Source organism: Dicentrarchus labrax, unplaced genomic scaffold, assembly GCF_905237075.1.
Source record: "Dicentrarchus labrax unplaced genomic scaffold, dlabrax2021, whole genome shotgun sequence".
NCBI lineage: Eukaryota > Metazoa > Chordata > Actinopteri > Moronidae > Dicentrarchus > Dicentrarchus labrax.
In genome coordinates, this window is record NW_026136706.1 from 29,658,403 (window position 1) to 29,677,235 (window position 18,833).

At 40.1% G+C, this 18,833-nt stretch overlaps 1 protein-coding gene across 1 annotated transcript in view; it reads right to left on the reverse strand.

Annotated features, from left to right (window-relative positions):
• Positions 1-18,833, reverse strand: part of plcl1 (phospholipase C like 1) — a 98,704-nt gene that overhangs the window by 55,831 nt on the left and 24,040 nt on the right. The window lies entirely within an intron of this gene.

The following is an 18,833-nucleotide window of genomic DNA, read 5'->3' on the forward strand; positions in this document are numbered from 1 at the left end:
AGTGCATTCCAGCAGATAGCAGTCACAACGCTCCAGGCACTGCATCCCAATTAAATACTGCATGCTTTGCCTAACAGGGTTTTTAGTAGTGCTTTCCTGGATGTGGGACACAGCTGTTTATAAAGTCCACTAAAGCTGAATAGAAGCCATGGCTAACTTAGTGTAAAAAATGCAAATGTATTTCCGGTCTGGTACTAATCTGAACAATAAAAAAATATATGTATTTCCCTCTGCAATAACACTTGTCCTATCCTCTTCTCCAGCTGAGCCAGTGGGAAAACAACACAACGAGTCTATACAGCCATCCTAGCGGCCATCCCACCGGTGGGAAATAGGTCGGTGTTTAATCAGTTATTAAACAAATATTTGCCGTCGTTCTTTTTCACTGATACATGACATGTCACAGTACGAGGTCTAATTAATCAAATTAATGATGGCTGAATTCCTGGTAGTGCCCATGTTGGCTCACACTGTCATCACTTACTTAGACGCCTGAATAGAGTCATTGTTAATGTTAGTAATAACACCTGTGCTTTCCCTACTATGGCAAGTGATTCTGAATTCTCATTTATTGCTCAGATCTGATTTATCTTATTTTATTTGTTTGGCTGTTCACATTCATTTTTGAATGTGGCCCATATCAGATTCCAGCATGAACAGGTAACGGTCCTGAAGTGACCTACATGACAAAAGTCAGTCTAGAGTGACACAAAAGTCATGTAAGTTCTGATATGATGTTCATGTAAGGTCACATTGCAAAGAATCACACCTGTATCTGACTTGAACCGTGAAAATCCCAAAAACCCAAATTGAATAGAAAAGATCAGATTCCATGTGGTCTCTGCTGTTCACACCAGCATGAAAAATCTGAGTCACATATATTGCGATATTGTCAGCAAGGCGATATATTGTGATTTTTAAGAAGTCTAATTTTAGGAACCTTTTCACAGTATAAAGGACACACTACCATTGCATATACATAAAATCCAAGTCCAACATTTTATGCAAGCAGAACAGTGAGATTTGTATTTATGTCCCTGTGACATACAACATCACAGCACTTCATTTTCTGCAATCTGAGTCAAATAGCTGAAGATAGATTACATCATCAGGGGTTTTAACACAGCACAAAATGAACCACTGCCTTTGCATGTAAACTATTATTGGAATATTGTTACATTATCACAGTAGATAACATCACATACTCAAGCGTATCGAGTCTTTTGTCAAGAACACTAGCAAACACTGGAGAGGGTCAGACATTTAAAACATAAACAGTGAAGTAATGGATGATGGGAAAACATGCAGCCCTAATAGAATCATGCAATCACTACATGCAGGACTGTCTGTACATACATCCATCCTTAAAGAGAGTGATGGTAATTACAGGCAGGTGGTGCTGCTGAAAGAAGTAATCAGTTTTTGAGTGTGCTTGTGCTCGCTGTGGAACACTGAACACACACACACACACACACACACACACAACTTGATCTACGCTGTGGACCTGTAGTGTAAGTTAACAGCTTGTTTTCAGCGAGCAGAGATGCAAATATGATTGAAAAGAGGAACTGGTGTGCATGTTGGTGGACACAGGGGTTTAAGGCTGTGTGTGTGAGAGAGATAAAAAGACACAAGTGAAAGTAAGAGTGAGAGGATGGTGTGTGTGTGTGTGTGTGTGTGTGTGTGTGTGTGTGTGTGTGTGTGTGTGTGTGTGTGTGTGTGAGAGAGAGAGAGAGAGAGAGAGAGAGAGAAGGTATGACTGTGTGTGTGCTCTTGAGTGCAAACTGGGATACGGAAGCAATGGAAAAAACACCTAAGGGTTGTAGCTAGATGCCAGGAGCTTGCCAGCTATCAAGTCAATGCTATGCTAACACACACACACACACACACACACACACACACACACACACACACACACACACACACACACACACTCACTCTATGATACACTACTTTCTCCTTGAAATAAAAAAAAAACAACAAAATGTTACATAACATAATCTTCTTATGTAACAAACTGAAGTCATTACACATAGAAAGGCATATGCACACACACACACACACACACACACACACACACACACACACACACACACACACACACACACACAGAGAGACCCACAACTGCTGAGACAAATAGACATGAGAGAGACAAATACAGGATACAAGGTCAGACCCATGTAAAGCAGATGTAAACACACAAACACACTAACACATAAACACAGAGAGAGAGAAAGCAGGAACACTGAAAATAAACAGCTGCTCTGCGATGTGCAGAACAAACATGCTCTCTAAACATTGTCTTTACCCTTATTCATCATTTATGTCATTTACACAGTAAGCAACAGGCCTGCACACACACACACCCACACCCACACCCACACACACACACACACACACACAAAGCCAAACATACAGTGTTGTGACCCCATCAGTTGAGCAGCCCACCGGATGTCGGAGTGTTTGTTTGTTTGTTTGTGTTTGCGTGTGGTTTGGAGAGCAACACAGGAACATTGTGAACACACAACTATAGCATATGAGCATATAATAAAATGAACTTAATCAATCAGCTAATCATCAACTGCAAAACCTTTTTATGTGTAGATCTTTTGACTCACTGCAAAATCACTCTCAGTTTTTTCCAGCAGTTTTGGAAGATTTTTAGCAATCAAGAATTGCAAACAATTTCTGTATTGAATGATTCAAGAGGACACATCCAAAGGGTCATATTTACAGTACTGTATAAACAGTGAATATCCTGGCCCCCTCTTCAGGCTTGGCTCTGTGCCATGAGCTTCCTTTGGGAACGTCTTATCCACTGTGTGGAAGACAGTGCCGGATATATCTCAGTGAAAGGCTCAGGAGAGCGACTGAGTGCTGAGAGGTTCTGTCAAATCAGTCCCTTAGTCCTTATCATTGGAGCCTTTCCTGTTGTAAAAGTTAAAAGGTTATATATACAAAATCCACTTGCCACTAGATGTCGCACTAGAGCACCAGCATCTCAGACCAGGATATGCGGCCCATTGGTGTGGTAAGAGTAAATGTCTTATTCTATGGTAGTTTTTATGTGGTGATATCATACATTTGTAAATGCTTTTCTAGATAATTTCAAACTAACAAAACAAAATTCTAATTTATTCCAATAAACGGCGTGTCATTTGAAAAGTGTCAGCCCTATTTTGAATGCAAGGACAAACCTCTATGACTAATGATCCCTCTTGAAGTATATCCTGGGGATTTCCATATTCTAAACAATAAGCTGCTTTATCTTTGTGGAAATGACAAAATGCTTACATTTTACTGCCAGTCAAAACATGTTCTTGCGGTGCAGAAGTGATGAAAGAAACCCTCAGAGAAACCCAACTGAGTCATACAAACTAATGGAGCTATGAGAGGGAGCAGTATTTTGGCACTCCATTTTACAGTCATGCCAACACATAAATAAGGAGAAGGCCAACTGACCACACTAGGAAGTAACAGGATCAGGCTTTACTTCTGTGACAAATCCAATTGAGTTCACTCTGCTTTTAGTTTCAGTTTGCATGCAAGTGATACAAACTGCCAAATACAGAGCTCTCAAAGTTTTGGAAACAGCATACAAAGGAAACCCTTGTGATCACTCAAATCTGGTGATACCAGACCTCAAAGGCTTAAATATCAATTAAAATCCCAACTATCCTGTAGCACTGAAAGCTTGTAGATTGCAAAACTCAGTAGTTTTAATTAACTTCTGCAGAAAAAATACCCAACACACTAACTTGCTACAGATAGAGGCAGAACAGGCCTCAGCAAAGTGGCAAAAAACTACAATAACATAATGTTTCCCATCTTGGTTGGCCCTGCCAGACAGCATATTCTGCCTACTGCTTTAATTTGCACTTTGTTCCAAACCACTTCCATATAATTGACGTTGTGCTACCTTTTTGTCCATTTTTTCCTCAGTTTTGGAGGATAACATGACTTCCCTTTCACCATTGCTTTCTTGCCTCCTGGTTCCACTCATTTTCACTCTTTTCCAGAGGACGTCCACTTTCATATGCACTTTCTTCACAGGCAGACTGTCACATTTATTTCTGCTGTGTGAAAGGGTGTTAGATGTATCCATATTGAGCAAAAAATGCCCAAAGTTATTTATATAGTCAGCTGTTGGCTGTTTCTCTGCTGAGACTCCGAGGGTCCACACAGGTGTTCCGACTTAACTTAATACGTTGGCCAAAGATGGTCAATAACTACAGACTGTATAATAACCCCTCTGAACCACACTCTCATCAGCGGTACATTGATGTAACAACTCCACCAGAAAGTAAGAGGTGAACTTAGGTTCTGCCTGGTATTGCTCTTTAAGCGCAAAAGTTGGACATCGCATCTCTGCTTCCTCCCACTGTACTAACATGAAGCCAAAATATTGCGGACATGGCAGCTGGCATCTTTTGCCTCTCAAAGCCAGATTCTTTGCAGAGATTTTGTCCCATATTTTAATGTGGAGGCAGCGGGCTTAATGACCTATACTGCAGTCAGCCACCAGGGGGTGATAGAGATGTTTTGGCTTTACTTTTGGAGAGCTGTCATGTCGTCTCTCTTTATATATGTCGATGTGCACAGCACTGACTTCATTATATCGATGTTGGACGACAGCGGTTGCAAGGCCAGCAATATGCACTCACCTCAAATGAAAACTTTTTTTTTTTTACGACAAATTAGGGATGGACCGATTATTGGATCCAATATTCAGCATTCAGTAAAATACCTATACTACATGAAATATATCCTAGTGATACAGTTAAGAGTACTTTAGCTACCATGGAGCTGCCCTGTCAGTGCTGTGAAATGCATCTTAGGTCATAACACCCAGCCCGATCGGCCTGTTTAATCGCCCAGCCCCAGGCACATAAATTTAAATCTGACACAAATTACCATACCTTCCTGTTCTCACAATCTAGGGTGCTATTACATCTCATAAGTTCCCCAACACACAAACATGTCCACCAAACACACACACACACCTCCAGGCACTTGAAAACAGCATTAGTCTAAGAAGCAGCCTACTTTTCACGGCGTCCTACATATGAAGCCATTCCCTCATCAGTGCTATTTGTCACTGCAATGACCCCCTATCAGCCTCCAACTCATTAGCAGCACCTATTGCATATTTTGTCTCACCTCCATCTATATGCAACACATGCTTTTCGTCTCTGCTCTTTCTCACATACACAGCGCACACACACACACACTCACTGATAATGCTATATATAGACCATAATGTTCCATCTCCTTTAACATGGCCAAGTCTCACAGGAAATCCTATATAGCCCTCTCCAGCGCAGTTCCTCCTTCACACACTCAAAATGTGATGATTTGTCGTGTAACAAAAATGTGTTAACACACACACACACACACACACATAAGCTGACTTAATGTCAGAGTTGTGGCCCAGCATCACCGCCAGGTGTGTGTGTGTGTGTGTGTGTTTTAGGAGTTATAAGTGTTTACATAACTATCTCCATAGAGACCACATGAGTCTCTTTTTTGACAGTTCATATTATTGTAATGGCTCCAGAGTTAATACTTTTGAATTTGAATAGAATTATTTTCATCATTTTTCAAACACGTCTAAAAGCAGACAGCCCAAACATCAAGTTCAGTTTGTTCATGAGGATGAACAGATGAAATGGAAAGCAACATATCCACTAATATCTGGTTATTAAGGCCTGACTGTGCTGGGTTTCATTCTGAAGGTTGGTGTTGAATACTGGGATTACCTGTGAATTGACCCTTTTTGCTCTGTACTCCAGTGACAGTGGAGCAAGCATTGGTCAGAACCTCGGTTACATTTGTATTTCCTTAGATATGGCCAGGCTCACTTATGTTGAAGACAACCACATTTTAAAGATGGTTAAAAGATAAAAGCAACATTTAGTCATATCTTAAGTTGGCCAATGCTAGCAAAATGCCAGCTAACTAACTAACTAATGAGTCATGTAGGGACTAAATTACCTAGCCGGTTAGCGATTGGCTAACATTAGCTTTCATAAGTAACTAGTTAGCTAACAATTGATGTAGATTATCAAGCTAACATTAGTTAGTGTTTGCTCTGTAGCAAAATGCTAGCTAACTATCTAGTTAATGAGGGATCTCTGGAGATAAGCTAGCTAAATTAGCTAGCGTTTTCTTAACATTAGCTAGCTAACGTAAGATATTATTATATAGTTTTATATAGCTTTTATTGTTTAAAAAACACTTTACCACCACTCAGCCATCTTTACAGTGTGGTTGTCTTTCCAACATAGATTAGCCTAGCACATAGCATATCTAAGTACAGGAGAGGAGGAAGTCGACATTCTCTGGTTCTGACCGAGTCTTCCTCAACTGTCATTGGAGGGGCCAGTTGTCTGCATACTGAATTATACTGTACGTACTAAAACAAACGCACCTTTATTATGTCCTATAACCCTGCATGCAGTGTCACAAATGAATCACCCTTTCACCTGCAGCAGTTTCCTCCAGTGATTTAATCATGGCCAAATACTTGTCAGGTTAAGCGAACAGCCAGAGTAAATAAAGTGGCTTTATCAGATATGCTGGCCTCCAACTCCCAAATGAGAGCAGCAGGGCTGATTGCAGAACCGTATTCAACAGGTGGAGCATTGCGTGCAGAAGACTGGCCTAACATTTCATGTGCAAGAACAATACTCCTGTTCCTCAAACCACTGAAATAACACACTGAGAGGGCAGCATGCAATGGATATTCCTTCCCTGCAGTAACAACAGAAATTAAATCTCATTGTTTTTTAATCTGCTATAGCATACATATCTGCTCTGTACATCACATGCCCACTGTTCTCCTCTAAGAAAAAAATCTTTATTTGATATTCTTTGATTTCATGATGACACAGACACTCGAAAAGGAGCGTTTCTGATACCTCCCCAGTGACCTTTTTTTAAACTTCCTTTTTAATAATAAAACAACTGGTTTAAACTGGTGTGAGGATGCCGATCATGTTTCTGCATTTTTTTCCACCTCAAACATTATGTACTTTTAAGAGGAATTGTTCTACTACAAAAATAACTACATAATCTGATGAATATGAAAAAATAACAGCATAAAATTAGAATAAACACTTAACTTTATTATAAATTATCCACAGTTCTCATTTTAAAATCAAACCAACACAGTCTCGAAACGTGCCTGTAAGGTTCTGATTATTGGGATATCATAAGAGTGCCTAAAGAAAAAATAAATAGATGTAGAAAAGAATGAATAAGATTTTTTTTTAAATCAATCTGTGTACAATAACAATCTTCTGGTTTCTGCTCCCTGACTATGACAATCAAACAGAAAAGACAGAACTCTCAGCAACAGTGCCGTCATGTTCTGATCATGATGCCACTGAGGAGGCAGGCCAATCGTCAATTGAGGCGATGGCATGGGTGTATTTAGGATTCAATCATCTCCAGGGAGCTTGACATGACTCATGCAATATGCAGCTTTTAGTGACGTTGCAGGTTGTTACTACAGTGTGATGAGCACTAATAACAGAAAGGATTCAGTTGCGTTTTAATCCCCACCATAATATGAAAAAAATGACATTTAAGCTACAGTAAGAGGTCTATCTGAAAGACAGAGAAAAGTAAGGATTATTTTATATTTTGTCATAATTTTAAAAAATGAAAGTAAAAGTAAAAATCAATATTATATATATTATATATATTATATTGAACATCACTGACAATATTAACCAATAGTTCTAGATACAGTGGCATTGAAAAATCACAAAAATAATTTCGATCACATTAGAAATCAATAGTAGTGCTTTGAGGGATCTAAGTCTATTCCATCCTTACTCTCAGTATCACAGCTAAGCTGTTACATTTTGCCTCTCTTCATCTCTCAGCATCAATCTGTGTCTCTCTTGTCATTTCATCAGTGTCTCCATTGTCGTGCTGAGTGTCTCTCATGGGAGGCCCTACAGCTGTCTTCCAACCGCTCTCCATCACTCCCCCTTTCCTTCATTCCCTTGTGCTCCACTTTTCGCTAGATTTTTGCTCCCATACATGCATCTTTTTCTCCCACAGGCCCTGCATTGTCGTCTTGCTCTCTCTGTCCCTCTCCCCGCACCCTCTCACAGCTGGATAGGACACACACAGGGCAGTAATGAGAGCACACAACGATGTCTGCAGGAGGCACACTTTTATAGGCCATCCTGGATCACCGTAACCATGGAAATAAGTACCACTGTGGTGCACACACACACACACGCAGGGATGTGGTGCTCTCCTCAGAAACTGAATGCATTCATTCTAAAAAATCTTTACTCTGAACAGTTTGTCAACACAATACTCCACAGGGGCTGCTTGAACCCACAAGAACATATGAATGCCTTAGGGGCAAAAAATGCCAAAAATGCCCTTATACAACGGCAATAATACAGACCCTAAAGGCTAATTAGATACATATATGCCCTGTAGGTCTAGGGTTATGGTACTGATCATCAACACAACATCCATAATTTGTCTCCAACCAGAGACCTTTACTGCATGTAATTCCCAATCTCCTGCTTAGACCAGAACAGCTAAGCGAAATGTATCCATGCTTTAAAATATGTGGTCTAGAGGCAGGGCAGACCAAGTCATTGTTTTGCACAAATCATCAGTAAGTCTCAAGTCTTTGAACTCAAGAGTTGCATCAAGACAGGCAAGTCCCGAGTTAAGTCCAAAATCTAAAACTTTGAGTTTCGAGTCATAAACAAGGAATAACACGCCCTTTTCATTTTATCATTTCTTCCAGTTAGCGCTCAGTAACACTAGTTCTTCATGGTTCTGTTCTGAAACTCGATTGAATGCTCTCGGACTGAGTCAAACAAAGTGGATCTGGGGAATTAGGTGTTGACTTGCTGGGAATACATAGCGGTAATGTTAGGAGTTTCAGGAAATTAATTGATTGGAGGGATGCTTTTAATCAACATACTTTTTCCTCTTTGGGCTTGGGGCAAGGTATCAAGTTGAGTCGATCAAATCTGTGACTTGAGTCTCACTCAAGTTCACACCTGTGCAAACCAGAAAAAAAAATGTTTCTCAATTACTCCAGTGACGTAAAGTACCTCCACTCCTATCTTAAAATGTTACCAAACCATGCATGTTTGGAGCAGTGCATGGCAGAGCAGGGGCATATAAAGGGATTTGTAAATAAGATGGCGTGACACAACATGATCCCTTCTTCCATTTGAACTCTCGGGCTTTTCGTTCCATCAAAGGTCAGCACTGTCAAGACGGTTTGCAGTTGGTCAACAGTTAAAATCTTTTGTAAGAGTTCACCCAAGCTGAAATTTACTCGAAAGCTCTGCATGGATTTACTTCGCTTCAAAATCAGGACAGGGTTATTGACTGGTCGTCCTGTGTCAGAGAACTGATTTCACTCTGAAAATCTGCTGTCATTAATGCTGCCTCACAAAGGCATAACCAATAGTAGACTGAGGAAAAAATGGAGACAGAAACACAAATTGGTTGGTTCCCCTGAGGTTCACTCAGGATCATCAAAATCCAATCAGAAGGATGGACTAACCAACCAAAGACACAGGGAGACCAACCGATAACCCTTTCCCATTCATCCATCCATCCATTATCTGTCTGACACTTATATAGGAAGGGTTGGCAGTAAGCTCCTCCCAGGGGATCCTGAGATGTTCCCAGACCAAGAAAATATGTAATCCCTCCAATATGCTCTGGGACAAAATGATCTCCTCCCAGCTGTGTGGCTGTGTGGCCAGATGTGCATGAAATACCTCCACAATAGCCAGACTAGGAGTGATGTAAAAACTTTGTCTTAAAGCCAGGGTTTGGGGGAGGGGGCACAACAAAAATACAAAAAACACATTGATGTTGTGACCCTGAAATTGCCTTTAAGTGACTGTTCAACAGGTATGAAGGTTGGAGAGCAAAGTTGTGCTAATTTTGAAATGTGGGTTGGGGAGTTGATGACAGCGAGATCCATTCTTGCAGTTTATAGAAAGTTGGAGTTTCTGTTTGGCAGAGGTAAACTGCAGTGCAGAGAATATGAAGCTGACACGCACTGCTGCACGGGTAATGGTTTAGTACAACAATGTTGTGGGTCATGCTGTTCCGAATTTCAATTACACCGGCTGAAAACACACCTCAGCTCAGCAGCACACACACACGATGCATCTGCCTCGTGCAACTCTCAGGTGTGCAATAAGAGTATTTGCACTCACCCTAGTTTCATGCTTCACTGACATGCTCAAGACTGTAGTAGCTCTCTAATACAGCACTGAGATAAGAGCCGACTTCTCTCAATGGAAAGGTAATTGCTCAAAACAAATTACAAAAACATCACCAGCACACTGTATTCATAAATAAGCACATGCATACGTTACAAGCCACAGATTCACCCTTTTCCGTGCACACACACACACACACACACAAAGGGCAACAAGGTGAAGAGCTCATAGCCCCGAGCTATCTCTCCTGGTCTCCATGTTATTGGCTTTAATAAGACGTCTAGACAAGACATCCTCAAGCAAGAAATAAGGAAATATGGTGACAGAAAGGCAAATGGAAAAAATGTAGTACAGGCAAATCAGAGGACATGGAGAAAAGAGTGAGGAGGGACAGAGTGAATAAAGCAGGACAACAAAACATTAAGGAAGAGTTGCCTGTGATTCGGATTGTGAGTGCTGATGCTCTCCTCCTTGTATTTGATTCCTCGTTCAGATTCTAGGCACATTTATTGAGCAAAAAACATAATCAACATACATTAAAAGAAAAAAAAACACCTTTATTTTTAGCAGATCATTTCTGCCATAGAGTTATTTGTCATGACAGAATATTCTGAAACCTTGATTGGGTTTGATTGGGTTTCATAATTCTACTGACGCATTGTTTCTAGAAGACAAGGAATGTGACTATCTTGTTGAACTGAAAAAAACTGAAACAGCACTACAAACATAGAAGTACAATAGGCATATGATGAATATATTAATTTACTTTAGGCCATCTTTGGCTGTGATAGTCCCAGAAACATTAAACTATTTCATGGCAGCAACCAAATGTTTTCTTTTTTCATGATGCTATTTCATGGTGTATTATCTCATTCAACTAAAATGCATGTTTTATGCTTTCATATTTCATTAATAACAACACTTACATTAATGTAAGTTTACCCGCAACTAGTAGTTGACGTTTGTCCAAGATGTCGCTGTTGGTTTGCTTTGGGTTGGAAGCTTGTTAAGTCTCATCTCCAGAATCCCAAAATGTCTGTATTTGACACCCTTGGACTGAGACTCAGCAATCAACCATCTTCCTTTTCTGATTGGTTATTTTATTTTATTTTCGTTCAGGCCCGGTGGATTCTTGCAAATGCCATTAGGAGCACTATGGAACCTGATTTTTTCACAGATTATCTTTATCATGTACTACGGTCAGGATATAGTGAAAGTTTCAGTAAATATGACAATGTTTACATTAAGTTCTCCAACTGCCATATATATATATATATATATATATATATATATATATAGTAAGGAGCAAACCATTCATCACTGAGTCGTAACAGCTGAGAGGAAAGTATGATGGACAGAGGAGAGCAGGAGAGAGAAAAAAGAGAGGTGGAATTAAAAAGAGGTTCCTGATAACATAAAGGACTGAGGCTAAAAGAGCGAGGTGGGACACAATGGTAACAGGATACGAAGAGAGATGAAGTGAAGATGGAAGAGATGAGACAGTCAAGTGTGTGTTTTTGTGTGTGTGTGTGTGTGTGTGTGTGTGTGCATGCATGCTGGAAGGCGCTTTAAGCAAGCAGGAGTGACAGGCAGAGACGGAGATGGAGAGGACAGCTTTGTGCACAGGCAGACATGGAGCAGCGCTAAATAAATCAGCCAGCGCTGCAGCTAAGTGTGACTGAAATGTTTACGATACGCCAGCATAATGGAGAGACAGACGGGGCGAGAGAGAGAGAGAGAGCGAGGGGGAGCCTGTCTGTCATCCGAGAGAGAGAAAAAGACCTTAAAAAAGAAAGAATAGGGTGTAGGTGGATCTTTAATAGGTAAGGCAGACAAAAGAACAGTGTGACTGAGTTAAGTGCTTGTCCAAAGGTTGTTAAAACACCCACACCTATTATTTTCCACAAGCCCACACAACGGCAGCATTGAGACATGATGGTGTGAGCCAACGCTTCAGGATATGCCAGAGACCCATGACCCCTTAAAAACTCCCAACAGCCAACGCATGCATGTTTCTGTAAATACTACATGTACTACATGAGGGCATACACAGTGTTCCACAGAGTTGGCGCGCTTGTGGGAGTTCAAACAGTCACCAATTTTGGGCAGCATGAAGATGCACAGCTGACAGAATTTAAAGGCCACCTTGCGGCCACGAACCAGTGCAGTTTAGGACCTCAGTATATAGACTCTTAGGAATTCAATTGAATATGAGCTTAAATGTAAGTATGAGTCTTTTGAATAATGTTACATTAAACATTAAGTCTTCACTTATATGAAGAAATGTAAACTATAACAAAGCTACAACCAAATAAGAATTTGAGCAAGAAAACCAAAGATGCACAGCTTTAGTCTCAATATTTTAGCATTATATCGTATATATGGGCTGCATGATAAAATGCATACGTATATAAAGCACTTTTATAGGGTTCCCGTCAACTTGAAGCATTTAAAAGTCAACCGTTTTCTAACATTTTCTTAATTAACTAACTAGCTACAGCAGTTAAAATCTGCTAGCAACAGTGGTCATTTGTCATTATCACATCAATGGTTCCCAAATAGAAAAGACTTATTTTAACAAGCCTCGGTCAGAAACTTGGTCAACTTTCTCCTTTCCTATATTTAGATATGCTATGCACTAGGCTCGTCTATATTATAAAGACAACCGAATTTTGAAGATGGTTATAACATCTCAAGTTAGGTTGGAAAAATGCAAGCTACTCTACATTAGTTGTTACATTAATGAACCTCCTACAACCCACTCAAGGACCCTTGTTGGTCCCCAGATGCCAGTTTAAAAACCAATTTAACCATCTTCAAATTATGGTTGTCTTTTCAACATAGATGAGTCTAGCACATAGAAAGTTGACTCAGGTTCTGACCGAGGCTTGCTCAACTGTTATTGGAGCACAGAGAGAAAAAGGGGCGGGACTCCAGACAAGCAAAGTAATGTTCTCTAACTGTATTGGCACTCCCCATGTACCGTATCTTTCTCCTGTCTGTATAGCACATCACGTGTGTGTGCTGTCTGGGTGACAAAGCATGAGTGTGATGCCTTTAAGCGTAAGGTGGGACAGCAACACATGAGCCGGCTAATTACTACTAATTGGTGACAGTATGTCACTAGCATTTCTGGTTAATCTATGAAAAGTGACCTTAACCCTGGGTGTCATTGATGTTTCAATTTATCCCAACTAGTGTCTCGTGTCCCCAATCAGTCAGAACAGAGAAGTATGAAAGGATCCTAATAAAAACATGGGAAGAACAGAAAGTTAAAAGCTCAATATTAGCTGTTATGTACATACACTTACATCCACGACTGTCAGCTCATCAGGTTTTATAAAGACACTCAACACTGTGTCCAGTTTCGGACAGTGCTGAATGAGCTTCTATTATCAGGCCCGTATCAGGCCATTGAATGAGAAATTTTTGTAATGCATGGTACGCAACACATGGCATCCCCATGCTGTGTTGTGATGTAATATAAGCCTGTGGATCCCAATCTTTTGGGTTTGTGGCTTGCGGACCCTTGAAATTAACCTATTACTAATGAGATCTCATCACAACTACTGTGAGCTTTTCAACTGAAAACTGATCTGTTTTCTCAAGATTGTGTTATTTTTCTTGAGCCAGTGGTTTCCTAACTGAGGTCTGAGGACCAACAGGGGTCCTTGAGTGGATGCCTGGTGTCCCCAGCAAAAGGGGGAATAGAATATTTTACATTTTTGCAAGTCGGAACGACTTACAAACAAACAACAAATTACTCAATAGGAATCCTTTAAGATCTTGTGGTCACAGTGCACCTTCCCACCACCCTGAGAACAGGGGTTCCCATAATGCTTTGGGGGATGCACTGTAAACAGGAAGTATAATATCACTACACCATGTGTTACCATTAATGCCCCAGGAAGAGCTTTTTTTTCCCATAAGGTTACATTGTGAAAGAAGCTGCTGAGCAGCTTCTATAAGAATGATGGAGCCTGTCCCCAACATTGTATCCAGTTACCATGAGCCGTATTGTAATCTATATTAAATTTATTTTGGCGTGTAATGGCACCATTAAAAGTATGCTGAGTTAGCTATTAGCAATTCATGTTTGCAGTGTACCCATGGGTGTACAGACAACTATCATTGGATCACTTAAATGTAAAGAAAAACATGGTGCTTCTCAGATAGGCAGTTATTACAGAACTAGCTGTATTATGGCTGTTCAGATTTAACAGAGTTATGACTCAGACAAGGAGTACAATTTTGATACAAATTGCAGCAAACAGGCACTGAGGGTTTTAAAGGGTCTTAACTGCTTCCATGAGCTGTGTGTTACTGCCACTGCTACTGCTGACCGCACTGATAAGCGGCCAAATCAGCAGACAAACTACAATAACTATAATAACTCCCTGTTGTGTTCAGAGCACTGCGTCTCTTCCACCTCACACAGCGACTTTGCCTCTCCCTCTGTGATTTCAAACTGTGATATTAAAAAATGAATGACTTCGAGGTAGTCTGGTTCCTAACAGCTGCTTGAATTGCTCACTCTCTGTATTTATCTCTTCATTTTTTGTTACCGGAGGCATTCTTTCAGCTGTGGACCTCGTTAACTCTTACCTGCCATAAACTCAGAAACACATTACAATTTTTTTTTATGTGTGAGAAAATTTTACATTTAAACAAAATTTTAAACCTAGTGCTTTGAGTCAACTGTCAGAGGGCATGTCTTGATGAATGTCTGTAAAAACTGAAAATGGTTACCATGCATTACCTATGTGTTAGCTCTCCTCTTACCCCATGTATGCATTCCCCCAATTAGGAATGGTTCCCTGAATAGGGAACGAGCAGGTATAGAATTTGAATGGATAAACAAGCTTAACCTTGTCTCTTAGTAATCCTGTCAGAGTTAGCTGCAGTAGATTATAATCAATAAAGTGCTTACTACTCCTCAGGTCACAGTGTCGGAGGGGAAAGAAGACTAATAGGATTGAAAAGTCACAAACCGCCACCTTGTTTAGCCCACTGTCGCACAGAAAGACCAACGTATATAGAAGCTCTAATGACAGAGCCTATTACGAGAAATGGTGTCTGGCAAGGCATGTTTGTATCTGAAATCGTTTCATGTTCCAAGATACTCCACTCTATATTTCCACTTCTGTCTGACTTGATGTCAAATGGATTTCACTGATGAATGACTCCTTATGTCTGGCAATCTGTTATAAAGGCATAAACACACACACACACACACACACACACACACACACACACACACACACACACACAAATATATATATATATATACACACGATACAGTGACCTACAAAAGGGGCGTTCCATTTTTTTGAGCATTGTTGCTTCAGGTGCTGACTCACATACAGTCATCAATAACCAGCTGACCTGAACAACACACACAGAGTGATGAAGAGACTGGAAGCAAAAAGAAATACACAGGAAATACATTCTGTGCACTGTTAAGCATGCTGGACCTGCTGCCTGGTATGAAGCCTAGCAGCTGTATGGGAGTCCATCCAAATGTGGCACAAAGAATACAATGCAAAATGAAATGAGAGGCACTTAATGGGTTTTGCTGATGATGTGTCATGTTGTCTCCAGCTCCCTTTACTAAACAGCTTCCGCGGAAAAATTCAAATAAGATCTTGAATCTCAATGGGAATATTCCTGGTAAAATAAAGGCAAAATAATAACAGAGTTGCAATTAATTATTGATATGAACATTTTATGTCACAATCATCCTGGTCAAAATAATTGCAATCAACGATATTATCCCGATTAAATTATCTCCAAAATATAGTTAAAACCAGCCTTCAGCCATTGCGCAGGACTAGGACTTTGGAATAACTTATTGCAATTCAAAATAAACACACATTAAGCACAATGCCAATTAATATTTTACAGGAAACATGTAAATCTCATGCTGAATCAAATAGCAAAAATAAAAACTTAGCAACTTAGCAAACTAGCTAAAAACAGCCCAGTGAATTCTTGCAAATGCCATTAGGAGCACTAGAACAAGCCAGACGAACTCACTAAATTTTTTTCACAGTATCTGTCTCATGTACTACTGTCAGAAAATATGACAAAAAGTTACTTTAACTAGGTTAAAAAATACCTACTGCAGCTTTAATGTCGAGGTGTCATAACAAAGACATCTCAAACAATGTCAACTTGCTTTCACTTAATGACAACAGGTGTCATGTCAGTATTATGAACATCCCTTCAAAGAAAGTGTTGGCAAAGGTTTTAACACCCATTCATCCTATAGGGTCATATGATATAGTGTAAGTGTTCACAGTTTATGTCATGTGTAGATTATTTTCCTTTTAAAAACATTTTATTTCCGCAATATCAGAAATGTACGGAGCTGTCTGATGACTTCAAATTATTCAGCTTGTCAGTGAGGTTACATAACAAACTATTTATTTAAATGAAGCACTTTCTTGGGCTCAATGACAATCTCAAGAAAAACAAAGTCTGTTTGTAAATCCAGTTTTGACATCTTGACAAAATAATTACAATTTGCGCGACAAAAGAGACAGAAATGACCACAAGGGCAATGTTAGCAATTATAACTTAATGGGAGAAAGGAAAGGCTGGCAGATGAGTGAGAGAGAAAAAAAGGGAAGAGATGTTCATACAGAGAGGAGAAGACTATTTTGGGAGTGAATAGACTCTTAATGATGCCTCTATTCCTGCAGCAGTAACACAAAACAGCAGAGGGTGAACTGGGGGGAGAGAACATCTCTTCATGCTAGAAAAGCGATAATTATTTTAATTAGCCCTTGTTTAAATCTGAATAGAGGCCCAAAGCTGAAGTTGCAACACAGACGTGGGATCCTCATATTTGTGTGTGTGTGTGTGTGTTGTGTGTGTGTGTGTGTGTGTGTGTGTGTGTGTGTGTGTGTGTGTGTGTGTGTGTATGCCAGCTATGGATGTGTCCCATGTGTCTCACTATTCTCAAGTGGAATCACTGCTTTTCTTTTTTATGCCTGGCTGTGTGTGTACCAGCCGGGTTCCCCGTCTCTCTGCCTGCTCATTAACAAACACACCGCTTTATCAGCCTCTCTGTCCATCACCCAAATGTCACAAGATAATCCAAGTGGTAAGAAAATAATATCTAGAGAATAACAGGAGCTGTGAGCAGCTCTTTGTGGTTATTGATCATTAGTTTTAACTTGTACTGTCACACTAGTCAAATTTGTGGCACAAAGAGTCGGCAAAAGAAAAATCTTAATTTATGTGCGATTAAATCCAGCACTGCTCTGTGAATATTAGCAGTTGGGCGCATCGAGATAAACAGTTGGTGGCACTAATTCTCCAGTCGGGTGCCATTAAATCGTTGCGGAAGAGCACTACTTTCACCATGAATCTAGTTGAAATAGTTTCAGAGGGATCAGTCAGGAATGGTCTCACTTTAGTTTTGAGCCTGTCTATGGCGTCATATCCCCTTTGTTCATGCGTCAAGGCTGTGGTTGTGGTTCCAGTTTGAAGCCACATTTTTACCATCCACTGTTTAGATCTTGGTGCTTTTTAACTCTAGATTTGAACCGGATGAAGGATTTTAGTCATCGGACGTCTGGATCTTAAGTTATCAGAGAATCAGAATTAAGAGAGCTCCAGCCAAACCTTAAACTGTGTAAAACATGATGAAAATATGCCTTTTCTGTTTTATGCATTAATGAGGAAGATTACTCCTTATCACTCCATACAGATCTTATGTTTCCATCTGCAGAAATCTGTGTGATGTTATCACCTGTTGTCACCATATGTCATGATTTATTTGGTAGGCTGGATCTGTTTCCATTGCACTTTATTGCATAATTTTTATCCATACACCAACTTTTCCACTTTAACCAAGCATAAAAAGTTACATTTGTAGCATTTACACACATTTAAAATGCGCTAAAAACAGGTGGATGGAAACATTCTTATTGCACTCCTTGGCCTCATACATCCAACAGTTACTTCCAGAGTGTTGTATACACAGCTGAGACCCTCCAAAAATCTGCTGAGAGAAAAAAAATGGGTGTGGGCATGAATGAAAAAGAGAGCCAGATGGAGAAGTCAGAGAAGCCATTATTTTTTCGCCCTCTCGGTATCCAAGGAAACCAACCAAAGATGTCCTCATTCAAGGTTACAGGTCACGGATGACGTACAGGAAATGGCTGTTAGAGGATAGAGAGAGAGATTTGACTTGACCATTTAAGCTCAAGTGATACAACAGAGTGTGACAGTGACAAAGAGTAGGGCCTGAATGCTCTTAATGAGGAGGTTTTTATGGCTTATGTGAGATGTGTCCACTCCACCCAGCATGTCTGGGAGCACAATGACCTCACCATCTAAATTCACAGAGCGATATGTGCAGCAGTGGCTGCAAATGGCCTGATCTAGACATACTGTTCAGACAAAGTAGCCTAATGTGGTTTTGGCTTTTTTGGATCCAGATCAGACTCGACCGAGCTGAAAAAGGTCAATTTACCAAAATGACAAAAAAGAATTTAACCCTTTGAACCCTTAGTAATATCAAGTAATGTGCAGGGTTTTGACATATCAGTCCCTGAACCTTCTGCTATTCATACAACGATGGTCTGGACT